This window comes from Neodiprion virginianus, chromosome 3, assembly GCF_021901495.1.
Source record: "Neodiprion virginianus isolate iyNeoVirg1 chromosome 3, iyNeoVirg1.1, whole genome shotgun sequence".
NCBI lineage: Eukaryota > Metazoa > Arthropoda > Insecta > Hymenoptera > Diprionidae > Neodiprion > Neodiprion virginianus.
The window spans coordinates 17355294-17377758 of NC_060879.1; the positions used below are offsets into that span (position 1 = coordinate 17355294).

A 22465-nucleotide genomic window follows, 5' to 3' on the forward strand; every position below is an offset into this window, starting at 1 on the left:
GGGAATATTTCTATTACATATATATATTAATGTAATGCAGGAGAGGCACGAACTGCTATTTGAAGTTATCAAAGAAAATCTATACATTCGTCGCTTGTAAGCTTCGGCGATTCTTACCTTAGACCCTTACGCATATCTTTTAGTTGACCCGAAGGCATGCGAGGGTCTTCTTCGCCCACTTATTCACTTTGATACTGTAATTTTCTGTCCAAGTTATGTACAGCTCTTTACGATAACAGGGTGGATTCTTAAAGTACGAACAAGCAGACGTATCATTTCACTTCAACTTGGCATAACTCTCCTCGTTATATCATGCCATACAATCGACTTGTCCTTTTATCATAAGTAACTAGTAGTAATAGAGTTGACATTGCTTATATTCGTTGAAAAAAATTTAACGACTACAACCATCGAATCGCAAAAAAGGAGAAGTGTGTAGTTTTATATTTCATTAATGATTGCCTTTTTTGCCAGTTCTAAAACCTCGGATACTTGAAATATCGAAACATCTCATATTTACATTTTATCTCGTCAACGTAGCTACAACTCCAACCTTATACACGTAAATTCAATTTTTTGTTAAAGTGCAAAACTATTTCTTGGGTTTGAATGAACGATATCCGATTTTTAGTATCGAAATACCATTTCATGTAGGTACATCCTAGTTGTTCGACAATAGCAATGAATAGAAACCAAATTATTGCCCCGAATGTATTATGGCTCGGTAGACCACTTTAGCAAACGTAATAACAGATTCATGCAATATTCATACACAAATACGTGTTAACTTTCAAGTTGAACTGTTTCGTACGCTGACCAACATACGCTAGCGCGTTAATCTACGTTTCAGTTATGTAAACCTATACCGTATTTAAGCATATGGCTGGGAATTAGAAGTGAGAGATCGATTAAACACGCGACATTCACCTACTGCTTTTGACGCAATCCCCGTACAGGTGAACAAATATATTTTTTTTCGGTTTATTCACAGACTGGTATTGCATTCATCAAAAAGTTGTCTGAAAAGATCCGAAATCTGATTAATTTATTTGAAAAACCAGGTTAAATCTGGGTCGTGTTTATTTATTTATTCATTTTTGATTTTTTTTTTTTTATGCCTATTATTGAAAAATTTCTGTGCTTTTAATTTTCTTTCTTTAATTGACCAAATTGGACCGATTATTGTTCCATATAGCACGTTAGAGTAAAGTACATTTTCTTTCCGTTCGTTTCGTAATCAATCTTGAAGGTGTACTGAAAGTAATTGTATACAATGATTGAATGCTGAATTATATATCAGATTTGTAAATTCTTAGTAAATATTATCGAGATTTTTACAGAAGGTACGTACCTAATGCAGTTTTAAACATAAGAGTATAATAGGTTGGCATTTCAATGATTTTACTACGTAACGATTGAAATGTAGATCGATTATAATCAAAGGATTAATTACTTCTGTAATCTAGTGTAGATACACACGCCCCATTTCGTGATGTAAGCTTTGTTACCTCTTGTAATCCTTTGTAGTCTTTTACGATCTGCTTGTATTCTTCATATTACGTTTGTAATGAGTTATAATCTTTGCCATCAGTTGCAATCTTTTGTAATCCGTCCGCATACTTCATGTTATCTTTGTGATTCTTGAAATTTTTGTCATTTTTGTAATCATCTTTGTAATGTTTTATAATTGTTTGTAATGAATTATAATCTTTGCCATCATTTACAATCTTTTGTAATCCATCCGTATACTTCATGTTATCTTTGTAATTCTTAAAATTTTTGTAATTCTTGAAATTCTTGTAATTTTTGTAATCACTCGTAATCCTTGTATCGTTTTATAATCGTTTGTAATGAATTATAATCTTTGCCATCAGTTGCCATCTTTTGTAATCCATCCGCACACTTCATGTTATCTTTGTAATTCTTGAAATTCTTGTCATTTTTGTAATCATCTTTGCAATGTTTTATAATTGTTTTTAATGAATTATAATCTTTGCCATCATTTACAATCTTCTGTAATCCATCCGTATACTTCATGTTATCTTTGTAATTCTTGAAATTTTTGTAATTCTTCAAATTCTTGTAATTTTTGTAATCACTCGTAATCCTTGTAATGTTTGCTATTATCTTGTATCATGTGTAAGGTTACTGTAATCTTTGCAATCTCTTTGAAATTTCCCAAATCTCTGCAATGAACGTGCGATCTCTGTAATCATAATCAGTATCCACCACTTTGGCATAAGGGGCTATCCATAAATTACGTGACACGAATTTTAGAACTTTTAAACAACCCCTCCCCCCGTCCTTGTCACAGGTTGTCACATTTTTAAAACCCCCTCCCCCCTGATGTTACGTCACAAATTTTTCAAACTTATGCACGTATTTACAAATAATCAAAAGAATACAGTTATTTCCATTTTTTTCTTATTTTTATTATATAATCTTTAATAAAATCAACACAGAGTCAAATATTTACGATAACAGAAAGAAAAAACGACTAGTTAGTAAACAAAAAGCGAATAATTATGTTGATTAAAGATTAAAAAAAGTGTGTGTGTGTCAGCTCCGATGCACGACTGGAGTTTACTCCTTACGAACGATAATTATGATATATATCGAATAGAAAAAGAGGATATGAAATGATAAGAGAAACAAACATATATCTGTAATTATTCGGATTATTTATATTACTTCAGTAAAAGCGTATTACATAAAGTACGTTCAAAATAATAGTAATGATGATGATGATGATGATGATGATGATGATGATGATGATGATGATGATGATGATGATGATGATGATGATGATGATGATGACGATGACGACGGCGATGATGATGATAATAATATGTTGCTGCTTGTGTACGTTGTATCGATACAATAAATGCCACTATATGTATTTATTATGCAGCATGCATACTAGGGTGGGCCAAAAAAAATGAGTATTTTTTTTTTTACTTTATACTCTGAAAATCGGTTGCTAGATACCTCTAAAGAATTCTCACCAAATATGAGCTCTTAATTTTGATAACAAGGTCCTCCGCTTTACAATTTTGCATTTTTTCCTGAGTATTAGAAACAAAAATTCATATCTCTTCGACAACTGTTCGTTAAAAAATATCTCTCCTCATATTCTTGTAGGAAATCGAACGCTCTACAGAAAAGGTCTCTTACAATTTTTTCGTAAACCTTACCGTTTAAAAGATATCAAAGCTTAAAGTTTGATTATTTTAAGAGAAATTTCTGTTTTGCTTATGAATTTTTTAACTCGCTTACAAAAAATTTTGATGAATTGCGCAACTCATAGTTTTGTAGGAAATTAACTGCTCTACAAAAATGGTGTCTTATGATTTGTCGATTAAGTTAAGCGTTTAAAAGATATTCATCGTCAAACTTCAATGCATACTAATTTTAACAGTTTTTGATGAATAATTCGAAAAATTTCAATTTAATTCATAAGTTTCATGAAAATTTATTCCAATGTAAGTTCCTAAGAAAAGAGAAATTTTTTAAACTATTTTTCTTTTATGTTTTTAGTTCTATATATTACATATTTTTTAATTTTTAATTTTTAATATATATTTTTATACTATTTTTCTTTTATTTTTTTAGTTCTATATATTATATATTTTTTAATTTTAAATTTTTAATATATATTTTTATACTATTTTTCTCTTTTCTTAGGAACTCACATTGGAATAAATTTTCATGAAACTTATGAATTAAATTGAAATTTTTTGAATTATTCATCAAAAACTGTTAAAATTAGTATGCATTGAAGTTTGACGATGAATATCTTTTAAACGCTTAACTTAATCGACAAATCATAAGACACCATTTTTGTAGAGCAGTTAATTTCCTACAAAACTATGAGTTGCGCAATTCATCAAAATTTTTTGTAAGCGAGTTAAAAAATTCATAAGCAAAACAGAAATTTCTCTTAAAATAATCAAACTTTAAGCTTTGATATCTTTTAAACGGTAAGGTTTACGAAAAAATTGTAAGAGACCTTTTCTGTAGAGCGTTCGATTTCCTACAAGAATATGAGGAGAGATATTTTTTAACGAACAGTTGTCGAAGAGATATGAATTTTTGTTTCTAATACTCAGGAAAAAATGCAAAATTGTAAAGCGGAGGACCTTGTTATCAAAATTAAGAGCTCATATTTGGTGAGAATTCTTTAGAGGTATCTAGCAACCGATTTTCAGAGTATAAAGTAAAAAAAAAAATACTCATTTTTTTTGGCCCACCCTAATGCATACCCTGTACTCGGCAGCAGTATACGAGTTGCGGCAGAACTTCGTAATCAGAATTGGGCAGCAGAAATTACTTTCGTCATTTCATTACCCGTAAATTACAATTACTGTGAATAACTGTAATATTTAGTAACTAATTACAATTGCGGGAAATAATTATAAATTTTGATTTACCAATTACAGTTAGTATAAACAATTGTAATTTTATGATTATCAACTACAATTACTCGAAATAATTGTAATTTTTTTGTTGTCAATTAAAATTACTTGAAAAAATTGTAATTTTTTTGCTACTAATTACAATTACTTGGAACAATTGTAATTTTTCTGTTATCCATTACAATTAATGGAAATGATTATGTTTTTTTTTCAAATTTCAATTGTTTTTCATAATTTATTTAAACAAATTACCTTTGGAAACGTAATGTCGAATTCTCAACATAATTTCAAATTCCGAAAACATCGGGAACTTCATGGAGCTTACGTATTCACATTGACTGGTCAAGCAAATTATTTAAACAAATTAATTTTTCAAAGTAATGTGAAATCCTCGATCAGCTACCCAAAAAACTTTGGTAACCATAGCCCATTCACATATTGACTGTAAAAGACTCGTTCCGATCACACCATTTGAATACTCCAAAAACGGAGTAAATTTATTTGTCTATTTGTTATTATTTCACAGGAATAACGTTAGAGAAAAAAATTCAATTGGACCACATCGTGTGGTTTACAATTACTCAAAAGAATTTTAATAATGTCTGATTTAATTACAATCACTGAGGATAATTGAAATGATTTCTAATTAAATTCCAATCACTGAAAGTAATTTTGATAAACTTTGATTAAATTCAAATTACTCAATGTAATTTTAATGAAATCCAATTCAATTACAATTACTGGAAATAATTTCGATGGACTCTGAGTCAATTACAATTATCAAAAGTAATTTCACTGAACTCCTATTCAATTATTATTACTGAAAATAATTTCAATGGAATTCGATGTCATTAAAAATTATCCTTAGTGATTTGTAATTGTTAATTTTTTATTACAATTTTGCCCAGCACTGTTCGTAATACGCAGGCACACAACACACACGTACAAACATACGCACACATTCAACTCTCAGACCAGAGGTAGTGAACTATACAGTGAGACTGCGAAGCATCGCACAAAGAGGAGACCCCGAGTACAGGACACGCTGTGTAATGTATTCCATCTCATTCTTCTGCACGTTCAATCCTACAGATATACATGTTTGTCTCTTTCTACTTAACGCCTCAAGTTTCCGTGTTACACTTGATTTTACTCCTCATAAAATTTCCGTACCGGGCCTCATAACTCAAATCGTTTCTTAAAGAGTAAACTCCAAAAATATCGATCAAGTTCGAAAATTTAAAAAATTTTTTCTTTACATATAAATTTCGTGTTTCAGTATTTTAAATTTTAACATATGACGTCACAAAGCTTTCGACCCCCCCCCCCCTGCCTCTTGTCAAACTATGTCGCATTACGGTGATACCTCCCCCCCCCCCCCCCCCCGTTAACGTGTGACGTAATTTATGGAAGGCCCCTAATGAGCAATCCCTCGCTCATAATAAATAGCAAAATCAGGGCAGGAACTTAAATGCATGGAACACTGCGTCGTTTGCGTTTGAGACAATCAAAGAAGAGGAAGCGAGTTGAACAATTTTTCACGATTCGCTGAAATTATAAATATATTTTTAGCATAAGACAGAAGCGAGATAGGAGAGTTCCTTTCTTATCGCATAACCGTTTGTCGTGTGTAAATACGTCGGAGATGAAAAAAAGTGAATTAAAATTGCCCACTCCGAATGAGATCGTTGCTCGGTGGTTGCCAGATGCGACATCAAATCGGCGTTGGGTTATCGCGTTGAGACGTTGCGTTTCAGTCGTCTGTTAAGTCGTGCCTGCAGACCTAACGTAACGGAGACAAAGAAAATCGTCGACAGTATCTGCTCAGCTATCTTACAGGTCACTTAAGAACGAAGAGTAAACAACAAAGGACAAAGAGCAAAGGACATAAGTTCTCAACGGAGGGGGTAGAGGGTGAAGACGAAGGTAAGAACGAAGGGTGCGTTGTGGAGCCAACAGTGACATGACTACGGTAAGATGCTGTGCTTTTTCCATCTCGTCTCACCAGCAGTGCTGGGCAAAATTGTAATAAAAAATTAACAATTACAAATCACTAAGGATAATTTTTAATGACATCGAATTCCATTGAAATTATTTTCAGTAATAATAATTGAATCGGAGTTCAGTGAAATTACTTTTGATAATTGTAATTGACTCAGAGTCCATCGAAATTATTTCCAGTAATTGTAATTGAATTGGATTTCATTAAAATTACATTGAGTAATTTGAATTTAATCAAAGTTTATCAAAATTACTTTCAGTGATTGGAATTTAATCAGAAATCATTTCAATTATCCTCAGTGATTGTAATTAAATCAGACATTATTAAAATTCTTTTGAGTAATTGTAAACCACACGATGTGGTCCAATTGAATTTTTTTCTCTAACGTTATTCCTGTGAAATAATAACAAATAGACAAATAAATTTACTCCGTTTTTGGAGTATTCAAATGGTGTGATCGGAACGAGTCTTTTACAGTCAATATGTGAATGGGCTATGGTTACCAAAGTTTTTTGGGTAGCTGATCGAGGATTTCACATTACTTTGAAAAATTAATTTGTTTAAATAATTTGCTTGACCAGTCAATGTGAATATGTAAGCTCCATGAAGTTCCCGATGTTTTCGGAATTTGAAATTATGTTGAGAATTCGACATTACGTTTCCAAAAGTAATTTGTTTAAATAAATTATGAAAAACAATTGAAATTTGAAAAAAAACATAATCATTTCCATTAATTGTAATGGATAACAGAAAAATTACAATTGTTCCAAGTAATTGTAATTAGTAGCAAAAAAATTACAATTTTTTCAAGTAATTTTAATTGACAACAAAAAAATTACAATTATTTCGAGTAATTGTAGTTGATAATCATAAAATTACAATTGTTTATACTAACTGTAATTGGTAAATCAAAATTTATAATTATTTCCCGCAATTGTAATTAGTTACTAAATATTACAGTTATTCACAGTAATTGTAATTTACGGGTAATGAAATGACGAAAGTAATTTCTGCTGCCCAATTCTGCTCACCAGTCGTGCGAAATGAAACGAGAGATACGCGCGGCGAATATCAAAATCCAAATTTTCTTGGGAAGAATAAACACACCGCTGAAAATGCACCCCAACCTAAGCTCGAGTCCAAATTTCCACGGGTTGTAAAACTTACGAGGGACACGAAACGTCGTTGTGAATTAATTCCGTGAATTACTGTAAATATACATCGCAGAAATTGGTTAACATATCACAGGATGCAAGTATAAATTTTTTACTCGATCACTGTGAATTCTAAAGGCTACGAAAAATTCACACCTGATGTTTGCTGTTTGGGCATCTAAGATCATATTTTACGTAATCAATTTATGCGCGGTACATAATTCAGAAACAATTGGTTCGTAGGTCCAATTTGAGTTCGAAAACACAGTTCTCTTAAAAAAAAATATGCCATTTATGCTTCACAGCGGGGGTTTCCTTGGAATTCATTCTTATTTGAGTTATATACAAGATAACATTTGATTTTCATTGAATTTTTATCAAAATATACCTAAAAACTGATATTCTTTCTACTAAGACTAGTCTTCTGATTACTAATATACCTGGATTTTCTTTTTCAGATCATTACACCGAGAGAAAAAAGTCATTAAATCAGCAGAGTCGGTTTAGTTGGATACAAAATTGCTGCTCAAATCATTATTTCGTAATATTTCGTGATAATGAATATTTTTTAACATAATAAATTCTGTTAAGGCAAATCAACCAATCGAATTGTTTGAACTATGTGATTGATTTGATTGAAAATTTGTTGGGTCCAAACAATATTTAGTTGTGTTAACTCAATGATCCGGTCGAAATAGTGGGTGCCTGTGGTTGGATGCGTGCAATCGCTTCACCTAAATATTTTTTTCCGTCAAAGAATTCAGTATTCCGTGGAATTAAACTTGATCCTCTTGAATCAACCCCTACATGTGATTTAGTAAAGAAATTGATTTCGTCGAATTAGGTCATTTTTATTCTTTCCGTTCAAACTTATACATTGTTGAATGAAATCAATGTACCTTTTGTCAGAAACTTTTGACGATTGAAAGAAACAAATCAAGTTTCTCGGCCTAAATAAATCTACATCGTCCAGGTACTATAATACTTATTTCGTTGATCCAAGTCAGTGAATATAATTCGATTAACTGCAATTGCTTTTGTTGATTTAAATTCGTGCATCGATCGAAACAACAAAAAACTTGTTTCTATACCAATAGTTCAACGAATCCATCTACAATCACGAATAGGCTAGTAAATTTAGCTCTTTTGAATATCTTGTAGGTCGAAAAAACCCACAATACTCTAACGTGCAGAGTAGCTGGGAAAATATAAAGATAACGAAATCCAAGTTGTCAGTGTCTTGAACCAATTACTAAATACATTACTAAATGTTTTGTTGATTGCGAGCATTTCATCCGTTAACTGAAATATTTCATCGGCCTTTTCACTGCTTTCACGTTGTTAAAATACTGATGAAATCCTTGTATTTTTGCTCGAAATCTCTTCACGTCATCCGTCAATAGCTTCGTATCACCGAGACAAATATATCACGTCATCTAAGTCAGCGAAAAGTTGACCCGAAATCAATGCGACAGTTTGGTGGATAAAATGCGTGACTAGGTAAGATGATAGACATTTGCGAGTGTTTAATCAGGAACTTAAAATGCGTTTTAATCGACTTGCGAACAATTGCAAGTTATTTGCGTTAACGAAAAATTTACCAACTGCCTTAATTAGGCTGAAAATTTTTATTTTATTTTCGATCAGAACCAATCCAAGTGATTGAAACACTACACTGAACTAAACTAAGACAAACTAAATATTCAATTCCGTTAACTGAGATTTTATTGAACATTTGTTGGATCAAAAAGTTTGATATTTAGATTGATAAAATGATTTTTATATCAACTATATAATACAGATCGTGCAACTTAATATTTCGTTGACTGTAAATCCTCGTATTTGTGTTAAATAATAATTTACCCAACACAAGTATTTTTCAGTTAGTTCGTGCAACTTACAAATTGTTCTAACAACTAAATATTTGTTTCACCGCCCGTAAAGGGCGCGTTTCGTTGATGAAACAATTGTTTATTTTTTTTTTCGATCAAACAACTTTTTTCTCTCAGTGCATAACGGTCGCAATCATGATCCAGATAGTAAAGCAGCAGTGCGTTATGTGATGATATCAATAAAAATATTCATTCTGTTATTCATTGCTACAAACATAAAAATTGGCCAGTTTTACCGCAGACACTGTGCGGGAAGCATTGTATTCTTTTGTACCGTACGTTTAGTTTCTCTTACGAGTATTAAAATATAGAAACAAATTGTTACGTATATAGTTTTCAGTGTGAAACTGTACGAAAAGTTTTCACAATGTCTGAAAACGATACGAGTGTTTTACCTGTGCAAGGACTATTACAAACGAGACGCCGTAAAAGTTGGATAACAAGTCGTGAGATATTTGAAAATGATTTTCGTATTTGTCAAAAGAAAAAAAAAAAAAGAAAACCAATAAACAGAAAAATTGAAATTCGTACAGTAGATGATTTGAATGTTCAAGCTAATATGATCAAGTTCACCGATGAAATAGCAAGTTAGATTATTAGAGATCTTAAAAAGCGTTTAAGTAATTGAATAGATTCCTGAGTTTTTGAACAACGCCGAAGGCTTCATTTCCGAGCCTTTAACATTTTTTTTTCTTTTTTTTTTCAAGATCTTAATGGAGAATCGCTCAAAAGGAAATGTACCGCCATTGGCCATTTTATTGTCTCCGCAGTTAAGCCCCACTCTGTCAACTCTCTTTTTCAACGGTATTTCTTCATTTACTCTTAAAAAGTTTGGGTGAAAAAATTTAATACAAATGCTATTCAGACTAGGTATTTGTTCCAGTTATATGGAGTTTGGGAGGAATCATTTTGTATGAAATTTAAAGATACAAAACTACAACGTTCTATCGTGGTTTCATCCCTTGCAACAATAAATTCAGCAGTCGAAGTTCATGGTAAATTAGTTTCAATCAACCCATTATAATTCCATATAAAACAACGCTAATAGCGCAAAAATACGATCGTGCTTTTGGTGGCTGAGATACCACATTGACGACAATCCATAAAGAAATAGAATATTTGCAAAAAAATAAGGATCGCACACTTAAGCTTATAGATTCAGCTGATTCAAAAAATCCTCACGAAAGCAAAAATCAAGACTGGAATTATTACTACCAACTTCAGAGGCAGCCGCTCAACATTCGTTTTAAGTATTGCATTAAATTTAGACATGGCGTGAAAATTTAAGAAATCCAGAAGAACGGGGATGAAAGAAGATAAACGGATTCTTACAATCTGTAAATACGATTACTGCACCAGCGCTAGAATCAATATTCAGTTAACTTCCTGCAACTCTACTTGTGATTGTCAGGCAAGTTGCGGCTACGAAAAGCAGGTTCAAAGTGCTCTTCAATTTCGACTTCAACTTTCAACAGTTCCAGAAAAGCGAAAGACGCTCATAAACTTACTGCTTACCACTCTACACGACATAAATGATAAGTTGCTGATTTCCTGTACAGAAATCCATTTTGTCCGAGTCTCAGGGACACTTCTAAACAATGTGGAAATTTTCTTTAATACATTTTTTATCTATCTGATTTTTTTCCGGACTTGGCTAAATTTTCGGTCCTATTCTAGTATATTTGTCTTATATTTGAGGTATACCTAATTAACATACGTGGCATACTTTTGTGCCAGTAATTATTTCAGTTCACATTATTTGATTTGACTCAGTGGCCCGGTAAACTCGTGTGTTCTGAAAACATGAAAATGTACCAATTGAATATACTCGGTTCCTCGCACCCTCAATTGACACGTGTAGAACTCGTATATCGTAACCGCCGAAGGTGTTTAACCTACGAAAATCAATAGGTCGTGCTTACACAGGGAATTCTACGCGGTTTTGACCAAGCTGAGGACCTAAATGTCCTCTCCAATTTTCTCCTTGATCATTCCTGATGAAGTTCGGCGTGAAGGAAACCCTGTTCAATAATTACAAAAATTTTACATCACTTGTATCCGAGGTATGAATACGAGGTATGTTTGACTTCTTTAAAACTTGAAGGATACGTGTATTATCTTTGAATAATTTATATAATTAGGTATTCTTGTATGTTAGTTATAACGCATCATTTATCTCTGTTCCCACAATTCAAATTGCAGGATATAAATCTTGTTGTGTTACCTCGTTCGATAATTACCATTATATATTCCTAAGAAAATTGTCCATGTGACGAAGCGAAAAAAATAAATATATTGTGCATTCCTATAATTATTGAGTTTCAATACCGTCAAACATAATTTTTGAAAGTATGAAATACGAAGAATTATTATGGCACTGTTAGGAAATCTAATGAATTATTGCGGTGCCATCTGGATAAAAAACTTGAAAAATTGTTTTGGCACTATTTAGAGCAATATTCGTCCGACAGGTTGGCAACGCTGCGCTGATTTATCCTTTTCCGCTGTCCTCTCACTGTGATGGGTGACTTTTGACTCAGTTCCGTCCTCTTGCCAATTAAAATAGACATAAAGCTACTATTATGGCTCCTATAATAATTTAAAAGGTTCCTTCATTTTTTTTTTTTTTGGGTAAGTTGCAGGTGGTTCGAGTGTCCGATATAAACGATTCTATCAGTTTAACAGCCTAACCTCGTTGTTATAGATTTATCTGTTGGCCTGTCGCAGAACTTACTTGCATTTTGAATAATTTTTGTAAATATAGACTAATCGTTCGTTGTGAATTCACCGCTTTACTATGTATTTAAATGTGATTAAAAGTGTTTGTATTGCTAATTTTTTTTTTTACGACATCACGTTTACTTCTGGATCATGCTAGTTCTGAACCCAATTATAATTTTTCAATTGTTGTTTTCTAATAAATGATCTCTGATGGGGGCCCCCCTTAAAAATCCGAAACGTCAAATGTTTATTGATTTTTTATATATCATATATTTAAATGTTTATTTATAAAATTGACAGATCTCTAAATGACTGTATCTTCGCTCTTCTCAGACACACCGTTTTTAAAAAAATCTTACAATATCCGGTTCAACGCATAGAATGACTCACAAATAATGTCGACAAACTCAACCGAATAATTCGCGAAAAACATTCTTCGCAAGGATCGAAACGGCGTGGAATTACCAATACCAGACACACGTATTGATTATCTCACCGGTATTTATCAACGAGCGGATGTCACGATTAGCGTGACCGACCAATTCTATTTCAGCAATCGACGTACAACGTTGTGCATGCCATACTCTAATTGGCAATCTAATGGTTGTACAGCTGGGCGAGGTGGGACTAGCTGCTGATTAACATGCGGCAAAATCCTCTGTCAACTTTCGAGTCAGTCCTGTGCTGGCAAACAAGCGAATACAGGAGAACAAACTGCTTCGAACCATCTCGTGAAGAAAGTTCCAAACGTGCGCTACAGCGGATGAATCACTCGCGGTTTTGTCTACTCCGGAGTTGAACGAGATTTTGCGATGAAAAATTACCCTCTCAGGGGAGACTGCGTAATAATAATAATAACAAGTCTTTATATTAATCACAATTACGTTCGCAATACATTGGAGTGAGAGTAGAGCAGAGGATAAGGAGGAGGAACTCAAACAGGTGAATTGAGAGAATCCGCCCCTTAAAATTTCGCCACAAGCGTCGCTAGTGTTTCATTTGCACCGAAGCGTGATTGGTTGCAGAGATGCTCAAAATCGGTTAATCGATCATCTTGGAATGTGATTCGTAAAAATTTATACTTCCTCCATTGTCTTCGGTGCATACTGAACACCAGTGCGGTCTTATTTTTCCAGGCAACCATTTGTTTACAAGGAGTTCAGTCTCCTCATACAGTCTTCGTGCTCTCAACATAACTGGTACCGTGTATACATGGACACAGCGATTCTGAGAAGGCTGATTTTTTGGTTAGGTCAATTAAGTTGGCAATGGAGAATCAGCCCGCAGCGCCGCCGCCGGCCGACTGCGAAACGAACTCAGGTTCAATTTTCGAAGCGCTGGCCGGCGGCGGCGCTGGGGGCTGATTCTCCATTGCCAACGCAACTGACTGGTCGAAAACACTAACCGGCACAGAATCATTGGTGGCTACTTATACTTGGTGGTTATCGGCGTTAAATATAACTAAAGATCACCGATCCACTAACTTCGAGTTAGTTTTTTATCGTAAGAATTTCTTGCATCATAGTGCAAGCTCGAGAATATGAGGATCCTCCAATTTTGTTGAGTATATCTTGGTATTTTAATTGCATAAAGAAAATGGGGTGCTCATTGAATCGGTATAAGTATTCCAAGGGGCTGGAATCTCTTTGACATAATTTTTTTTTATTGAATGAAGTTTCTCGAAATCAAAATAAATCTTTGCATTCCTACACAGTCGAACAAATTCTCATTCGATACGAGATTATGTCTGTTTATACTTTTTTTTTACTTGACAAATATAAATTGGTTTTTTGTTTCGACAATACTACTCATCAACTATATGCGGGCCAACAGAGTATTCGTTACGGAGATAATAATCTACTTTGTTAAAACTAGGAAATATTTTCATAAATCTAATTAATTAGCCAAAAGAATATGGTTTTTCGAAAAAAAGAGAGCCTTCTTTATGCAATTTGAAAAATCGTACGAAGCATGGCTTACTTCAAAGACACGAGTTTTGCTTCAGATTAAACAAACGGATCTGAGAAAAATATTAGGATAAATAACTTTTTCCTCAGGGTGCGGAATACCTCATAACTAAGTGCAGCAATAAAAGGCTTTACCGAGACACCGTGATTGACTTCCACCAAAAAGAAGACTTGAGCCTGGGAACTTCGCAAATTCTGGTTTAATTAATGGAAATTCGTACAGCTAATTTAAACTGCGCCAAGTTGGTTAAGTAAAAGTTCAAGTCTCTGCGGAGGAGAACATCCTGGATGAAATTTATAAACAAATTATTTGAGTACGAAGATGCCTCTAATGATTGAGCAGTCCCAAATGGATATCGAATTTCACAATCAAGGTCACTCATCTGATACCCCGTCAAGCAATGTATCAAATGATAATCGGGCCGGCTTTATTTGAAGAAAGGCCACGGCTTGACAAGTTTTTGAAGTAGGTATACTGTAGGGATGCATATCGGAACATTCCAAAAAACTTTGACGAATTCACCCCCCGCCCCCGTTGATTTCAAATTCATTCTTCGTAAGGAAGGTCCGGTAATGTAGAAATCATTGATAAATTTAGACAAAGAGATTTTTCTGCAATCCACAATTTGCTTTATCCCGCAATAAAATCGGAAGGGGTAAAGGTCAAATACGAGTTGAAATTTTTTAGAATGTTCCATGTATTATACCGTATTACATGGTTAGTGTAAATCTTGAAGATATAAGTTCGAATATTCGTGTGACTGTAAGCACTAAGTATTGCACAATCTATAACTCTTTGTTCTAGTAATTTGAAAAATCAATTCCCATCATATTTAAATTACATTTGATTAAAGTAACCTTTTCCAAATTTTATCGGACAATAATGAACAGTTTTTGTATCTTTGATACCGAAAATTTCAGTGTCAATAAACGCGACTTTGAGGTATGAATACATTTCTATGCGAACGTATAATCGACCTGATATTGTTAATTTGACATTGATTCAATGGTTCAGCGATCAGCATAAAAATAAGATCAAAAAGTAAAGCAAGTTCCATAGCGTGAATATTAAACTTGAATTTGAGATAAGTATTGCTGAAAAAAAAAAAAAAAAAAAAAAAAACACTCCGACGATATGAGAAGACAAGCTATTCATCTTATCCATTATAGAGAACGGTTATCGTATTAGCAAAAAGTCTGCGGGAATTATCGACAGAAATGTAAGGGATTCCTTCGTGAAAAAAAGCAAGCCTCGAGTTATAGAATAATCGTAAAAAGAATCGAGAAAATTAATCGATAATCGGCTTCTCGCAAAGTGATGGTCTAGACTTACCGCCTGTAGGGCAATCCGACCAGCAGACTTCGATTCTCCATAAATTATTCTTCACGGCGTCTGAATTGTAATTGCTTTTACGACTGGCATTTTTTTTTTTTTTTTCTCTTGCCTCCCTGAAAGCTGAAGTTAATTCCACCGCTTAATAAGAAGCCATTATTTACTGCCCACATTCCGTAGTTGGATTCAATATCTGCGGTATGTCTTTTATTCAAATTCTCTGCGTCAGATTCAAATGTGTAAAAACTCTCTGCGGCATGCGGATATAGGAACGGTTTCAAAATTAACGTACTTACTTCATGAATGGAATAAAAGTGTGGTGAAATTCAAAATGACAGAAGACCGTGTATAAATTTGACTGTATATAAGTAAATATGAAATACTCAAGAGTCCACCAGCGGCTAATTGCAAACTTATTGTCAGTGTTTGGTTTGGCATTACTTCTTGGAGCTCAAAGTAAGACAGTTTTTCTTGGCGATTCTCAACTAAAATTAAAAAAAAAAAATCAGTTGCAAATAGTTTTGCCTTTTCTTTTTTTTCTTTGCGAGTCTCGAAACGTTAGAATAGGTTCGAAAATACCAGAATTTCATCGTGTTCAATTTTCTAATTATAAAACCTATTCTAAAATTGTTGATATATTGGATTACGTTGTTTGAATTTGGTCGGAATAATTTTAATCACGAAGTAGGAATGTTGTTTCATTCGTGTTCACGATTATTGGCGCAACTACCATTGCTAGAAATTTTTGGAGACGGATTCGATTGCTTGATCCTCAACAGGCTTGCCCATCATTGATCTTAATCTACGAAATTCAATTCTCACTACTCACACTTCACTCCCGATATTGCTACAAGTTCCTTTCCTTGCCTTAGTTTGTTCAGTCGAGGAAAATGTTTCACTGTTTTCATCAAACTTTCGAGCGCAGTGGCGAATATTGAGAAGAACGTAGTTCTTGTCACGTGCTTATACACGATGTAGTTGGATAACTCTAAGTATAATATACACGCTGCTCTTGTTCCTCGTGAAGTTTGCGTTTACAGGATTGAGCACGGAAGGTAATATATAGAGCTGGAACGAAGAGCGCGTATAAGGCGAGGCATCCTTACATGTAAATTTGACTGTTTACCTGGTGAATAAGCAATTATTCCGTCACGCTACGTTCCATCCACGTTTCTCTCGGCTCCTTAGCTTGTGAAGTTCGAGCACTTCACTTTTGTTGAGGTATTCGTCAAGAAGTACGCAAATTCTTCTTCGCTCTGAACAATAATTGGGATATATTTTTGACAAAACCTTTTTCACAAAACCTTTCGGTTTTCTTTCCAAGTTATTCGCTGACCTGAATGATGAAGTCGTTGATACGTTGACTTTCAACTGTTTACTCCCATTTTTTTTTTTTTTTTTGGTTCACTTGTAGAACCAATGAACTATGGAATTCCTCTCAACTCACCTATTCGACGGTAAAATATATTTCCAAATATATTTACGAAACCGTTCTTCCGACAAAGGACTTGAGGGTGAAAAATATTGGACCTACTTTTATCCTCGTATCGCGAAAATGCCGTTCCTTCAATCTCTTACAATACGTGTCGAGCGTTTCGTGAAAGCTCAAAGAACCGTATTTAACTTTTTCCAAGTTTCTCCATTACCGAGCATATCACGCGAAATCCGAGATTCTTTCCGCAGATCGTTTTACGACACGTAAGTGAAAAAAAAAAAAAAAAAATCAATGTTGGGAGAAATGTGTTGACCGCTAATAAGTTTTCCGAAATATTGTTCGGTACAAGCAATAAGTATGTAACTTCACACGATATTTTGTACGATTTCAACGAACCGGTTACAGAAACTTGACATTTCTTTTAGAGAAATCTTATTCCACGCGCAATTGCGTTTCTCATTTTTTCATGTCATTTGTATGAAAGGATTTGGAAAGTCGTAGAAATAACAAGAATTCACGGAATAAAGTCAGTGAAATTGAATAAGTATCATACTACGTTCATTGGGTATATATCTACGATTTTCCGCACGACTATTTTCCCTTGCACGTCGTTCGTTCAGCTCAAATTATAGAGATATTTTATGCATGTGAGAGGGTTTGCAATTTATTGCTCCATAACGACGACCTTGCGTACCGCAGGATGGGGAATTTATATGAGGTGAAGTTGGCATCGCTTTATTCCCATTGTGTTGCTAAAACAGATATAATATGTTAAGCTATCTATCCAGTGGACAGAAGGGTGTATCTTTTAGGACCTTATCGTCAAGGTAATTGGTTGGTAAATTACAAAGGACGATTGTCACGATTCAACGACTCTATGAAGGTTTTCAATTGAAAGCTTCACAGCTACGAAACATCTATAAGATATATTATCCGAGAACTAGAATTGAAATATTCATGAGGCATCTCGGATAAAGCTTTGTTCTTCATTCTTCCACTCGAGTAACCGATAACAAATAACGAAGCTAACGATGTGGGGATGTATAACCAAGTGGAAGAAAAGGTTGTGGTAAGAACGTGATGAACCGATCCGAAGGCTTAGAACGTCTTATTTAAATTTATCTACTTACATATAACTAAAAAAATCCTCGAGGGACAAGAAAAATTTTCAAACGTTGAATTTGAAATCTGAAGACCTGTTTGTGTTTACATTTTTGGAGAAAAAATAATATTCCGTAATTTTTTACGGAAAAATCCACATTCTTTATCCAATTTCGATTCCCAATCGCTCATTTTATCTGTCAACGAATTGTCAATGAATTTTCTTAGTTGAACTTTAGGTAGCAAGAATCTATTTGTTGATAAATCACAAGTTTATCATTTGTAAATTATAACGATTGTATGCTTATCGAGTTGAGAAGCTCGAGAAAAAATTTATCACAGATGATTTTATAGCGTATTCATTTATGAATAAAATAAGTTCTTGTTCACCGTAATCGGAAAATTTATGTAACATTTCCAGTAAAAATGATTGTTGGATAACTTCATTCTTCTGACGCATGATAATTAGACTTTATAGTTGAAATTCAGTGGTTGAATTTTTTTTTTTTTTTTGTTGAATCATCGACAGTTTTTTTAAAATTATATCTACCCTCATTACTTCCAATTTTACTCTTGAAACCATTTGTAGTCATTTTCTTATTTCAACAGATTCTTAAGCTGACTTTACGTCCCTTCGAATACTTGATCGTAAGGAATTCGTTGGTTGCCGTCACTTGTCATTGTAATTATGACGCGGATTGATTTCGATGAACGATTTTCTCTTCGTTGCTGACGAAGAAATATAAGGAAACTTCGAACAGACGATTCGAGAGCGCGAGAAATAGGAAATCGGAGGATGGAAGGAGTTTCACGAAAGTAATGAGAGTGCAGCTCTTAGCACGTCCATTTCACGTGAAAATGGATTTTCCAAGTTCAATTGTTCCCTCGCTACTCGAGCTTGCTCAACGTAAAAAACTTGCCACTCTGTAGAACAAAATTAGCACCGGGATAAACGAATTATACACGGACTTCGGATCTGTCTCTTTATTGGGCTCGAGTTGTTCCAGCGACAGTCTATAAAGTGTAGTGAAAAAATGGTCTCTGATGATGCGAGGGAAAAAAATTATTGGTTCATTAGACAAAAGCGAAATGGATAAATACTAGGTTTTTTCGGTAAGCGGGGGTTCAATTTAGAAGCAAAAAAATTCGGTGCGTGAATAACCAAATACCAAATTTTTAACAGCCGACGAATTTAACCCTGATGATTACAAAATCTCGAATATCTGTACAACTTTTATTTTACGAAGATGCAGAATTCATGAAAATATTGTATTTACGAAAAACATTTACTTATACATGATTTTTTAGTCGTCAAAAAAAAAAAAAAAAAAAAAAAACCACCGACCTTACCAAAAGCATTTCGAAAGTGCTAACGGTAAAAGGTTCAGAAGTTTTGAGCATGTAATCCGAACTTCTAAAAACGTTTGAGCGCTCCAGGATACTCAGCCGGTTAAAAATATTTCGAATACTTGAAGAGAATTGTTACCTCAGTGAAAATGTTAATTAAACATACACGCTTCAGTTTTTTACACACCAGAGCGCTGTACGGAATGATTAAAGGCACATTCGCACAGCAACGCGAAAATAATCCGTGATTTGATAGAGACGTGGTCTTCAGACTAAATATTGTTCGTGATCGAGGGCAGTGGGTCCTAAGTGGGTCTGGGAACAGTGTGGCAGACGCCGTATTCGGGAAAAATGAACCGCGAAATTTAAAATTGAGACGTATCACTTTCGGTGGTTTCACGTGATGCGGAATTCATACCTGACATTACTAACAGGACATCGCTGTTTCGATGAAAAGTCAAAATTATACAATCAAATCGAAGTAATGATGAAAAGTGAAACGTGAATCCACTTACACATTCAATTATCGCCCTAGGCTCTACGTTCCGGCGGAATGAATTCCGTACCATATGAAACCATCTTTATGCGACTGTTTCTTAATAAACTTTTTTTACATTAATTGAGAGCCTTATTTTTATGCACTTATGTGTAAAATTGTATTAAATACATAATAAATATTCAACAACAGGTATACTTATTGTGAATTTTGAAAGGGCGGAAGATAAATGCTATGCTTTTCCACCATTAATGGACGAAGAAACAGGTAACGAGCACTGAATTATTAATTCAGAATCGAATTTTTGTGTTCAAGATAACATTTTCCGTGTCTGATGTGATTCTACAGTTATGGTTTGCCCCGTAGAACGGGGGGGACGTCCGTAAATGACGTCACTATGCAGTGGGCGTTGGAAATTAATAGTGTCAATAACTGCTGAAAAAATAAAAATGGAGTCCAAACTGGTGTGATGTCACTTCCAACGAGTGATCGATAGAAGCTTCTCTGTAACCATTCTACACCAGAGAAATTAAAGAGCGGTGTATTATATAAGTACAAATCCAGTCGGAGACTGAAATTTTTGTTTCCTTACTCACTGATGACATTTTGATGAAAATAGAGCGTCAAACAGAATTAAGGTAGTACCGTGATAGCAGCAGTCCTCAACTTCCAGAGAAATATCCCCTGTATAAAACATTATAACTAAAGTAAAAAGTAGTTGAGATACAGTACACCTTTGCGCCTCCTCTCACATGCGCAGAAGTATAAAAATTTTCCCATTGCGTCTTTTGTCTGACTTGGCAACGTTGCATTCTAACTCAGTTGCCCCTCAAGCATGTGTTGTAGAGAAATGTATTGTTATGAAATCAATTTGAGGTTAGTTATAATTGATATTAACAATTTTAATTTTTTCTGTACCGTAACCTATATCCGCAAAGTTCTGACATTTATTTCAATTCGTTGGGCCTTTATGGCATTTTAAACTTCCCGCGTAGGGCAACGTTGCCAAGTCACTATTTCTCACGGGTCAGGTTACGAGAGAAAGTTTGAAAATCATTAAAAGCAACAAACTTTAAGAATTATTTACAAACAAATGAATACGGCTTGTTTATGTTTTTTTTGAAAAAAATTACTTGTTATATCCTCAACTAATAATTCTCAGTTTTTAAAAAAAATTCTAAGAAAAGTATGGCTGTTATTAAATAAAACGCTCACTCTAACTACGGTCGGGATAGGGAATACATGTAAATTGTACGACTTTTGATCGCTAATATTGCATAATTTAGTACCGCAAGGACTATTAAAAAAAATTCCTACGTATAAAGGACACTTCAAATTATGTGTATTCAAAAATTGAAAGATATTGTAAGAAAAGTGATTTATCACGGTACTACCTTAAAAAAACATCATCATCTTTTGAGTGGATACAATGTAGCCTCAGTTTAGCATTGAGACAGGAAAATGGAAAAAATGGTACATGGAAGAACAGAACTTGAAGGCTTACGACATCCTCTCTTTAATTTAACGTTTGAGTCAGCTGATTCTTATTTTTATCATTACGATTAAACTCATAGTAGAAATTTGTTTCAACTTTGACAACGCATTGCTTTTTCAGAGTAGAGTTCAGAAAATTTAGCAACACTTGGAAGATTACGAAAAAATAGTGTTGGTTTCTGCAATTTATTATTATTTTTGTATTTCCCGGATTTCCGACGAAATAAGGTTCGTAGATAAGAGTATTTGCACCATTCGGGAAATAATTATGACTAAAATGAGCCGTCGTGGGACTATTTTGATGAAACGTACAGGCCGGAAAAAGGAAACTACAGATGAAGCAAACCGGTAGACTTTATTCTCCATTGAATCCAAAAAGTCCGCAAATAGTAACACATGGCAGAAGACCGCGCATTGTTTGGTAAATTTCGAACTTCTATGAATTTTCTGATGTAAAAACAATACCCTGCCTCAATCTGAATGAATACCATTGATTAATTTATGAACAATAACGAAACGGAAAAATTAACTGACACGGTAGATAAAAAAGGACGACTACGTACCCCAAAAAGGATTTTATAGTCAGTCCTTACCGACCGAGTAAGAATATGTCACATATCTTGATTATTATTAAGGTACTAGGACCTAAGGTACTAGGATTCAAAAAAATAAAATTTTTTTTATTACATTTTTCGATTCCTTAAAGCATCAAAAATCACTCCTTAAAATTTTATGAAAAAGTTCTGAACAGAAAAAAAGTTACAACGATATATAGCACTCTAGGTCGGAGCGTATAGGCACAAACCGTCACTAATTGTAAGTAAGGAGGTCCTGGAGATGATAAAACCAGTTTGAATTGATTTGTGAATTGAGCAGGCTGAACAGGACTCAAGCGTACTTTTATGCGGTCCAGGGATTGCGGATTAATCAATCGGAGGTAATAACACTTCACATATTCCGCGAAATATAGAAAAGAATACGTAAAAAACTTTAAACGCGTTTTTCTCAAAAGGACTTTTTTTCGCACGGCGGATTCACTGAACCGATCATCACCGGGCTTTTTTCACTTCTTTATTTAGGTGTTCTGCGCAGGAATCTAACACTTTTT

The 22465-nt window shown here is 34.0% G+C and overlaps 1 protein-coding gene and 1 long non-coding RNA gene across 4 annotated transcripts in view; one reads left to right on the forward strand and one right to left on the reverse strand.

Moving 5' to 3' along the window:
* Positions 1-22465, reverse strand: part of LOC124299719 (uncharacterized) — a 271430-nt gene that overhangs the window by 238060 nt on the left and 10905 nt on the right. The gene's annotated exons all lie outside the window — the stretch shown is intronic.
* On the forward strand, positions 12853-19149 carry LOC124299722 (uncharacterized). The gene is made up of 3 exons (XR_006907050.1): positions 12853-13026; positions 14242-14617; positions 18630-19149. It is a non-coding gene; the product is annotated as an uncharacterized LOC124299722 (long non-coding RNA).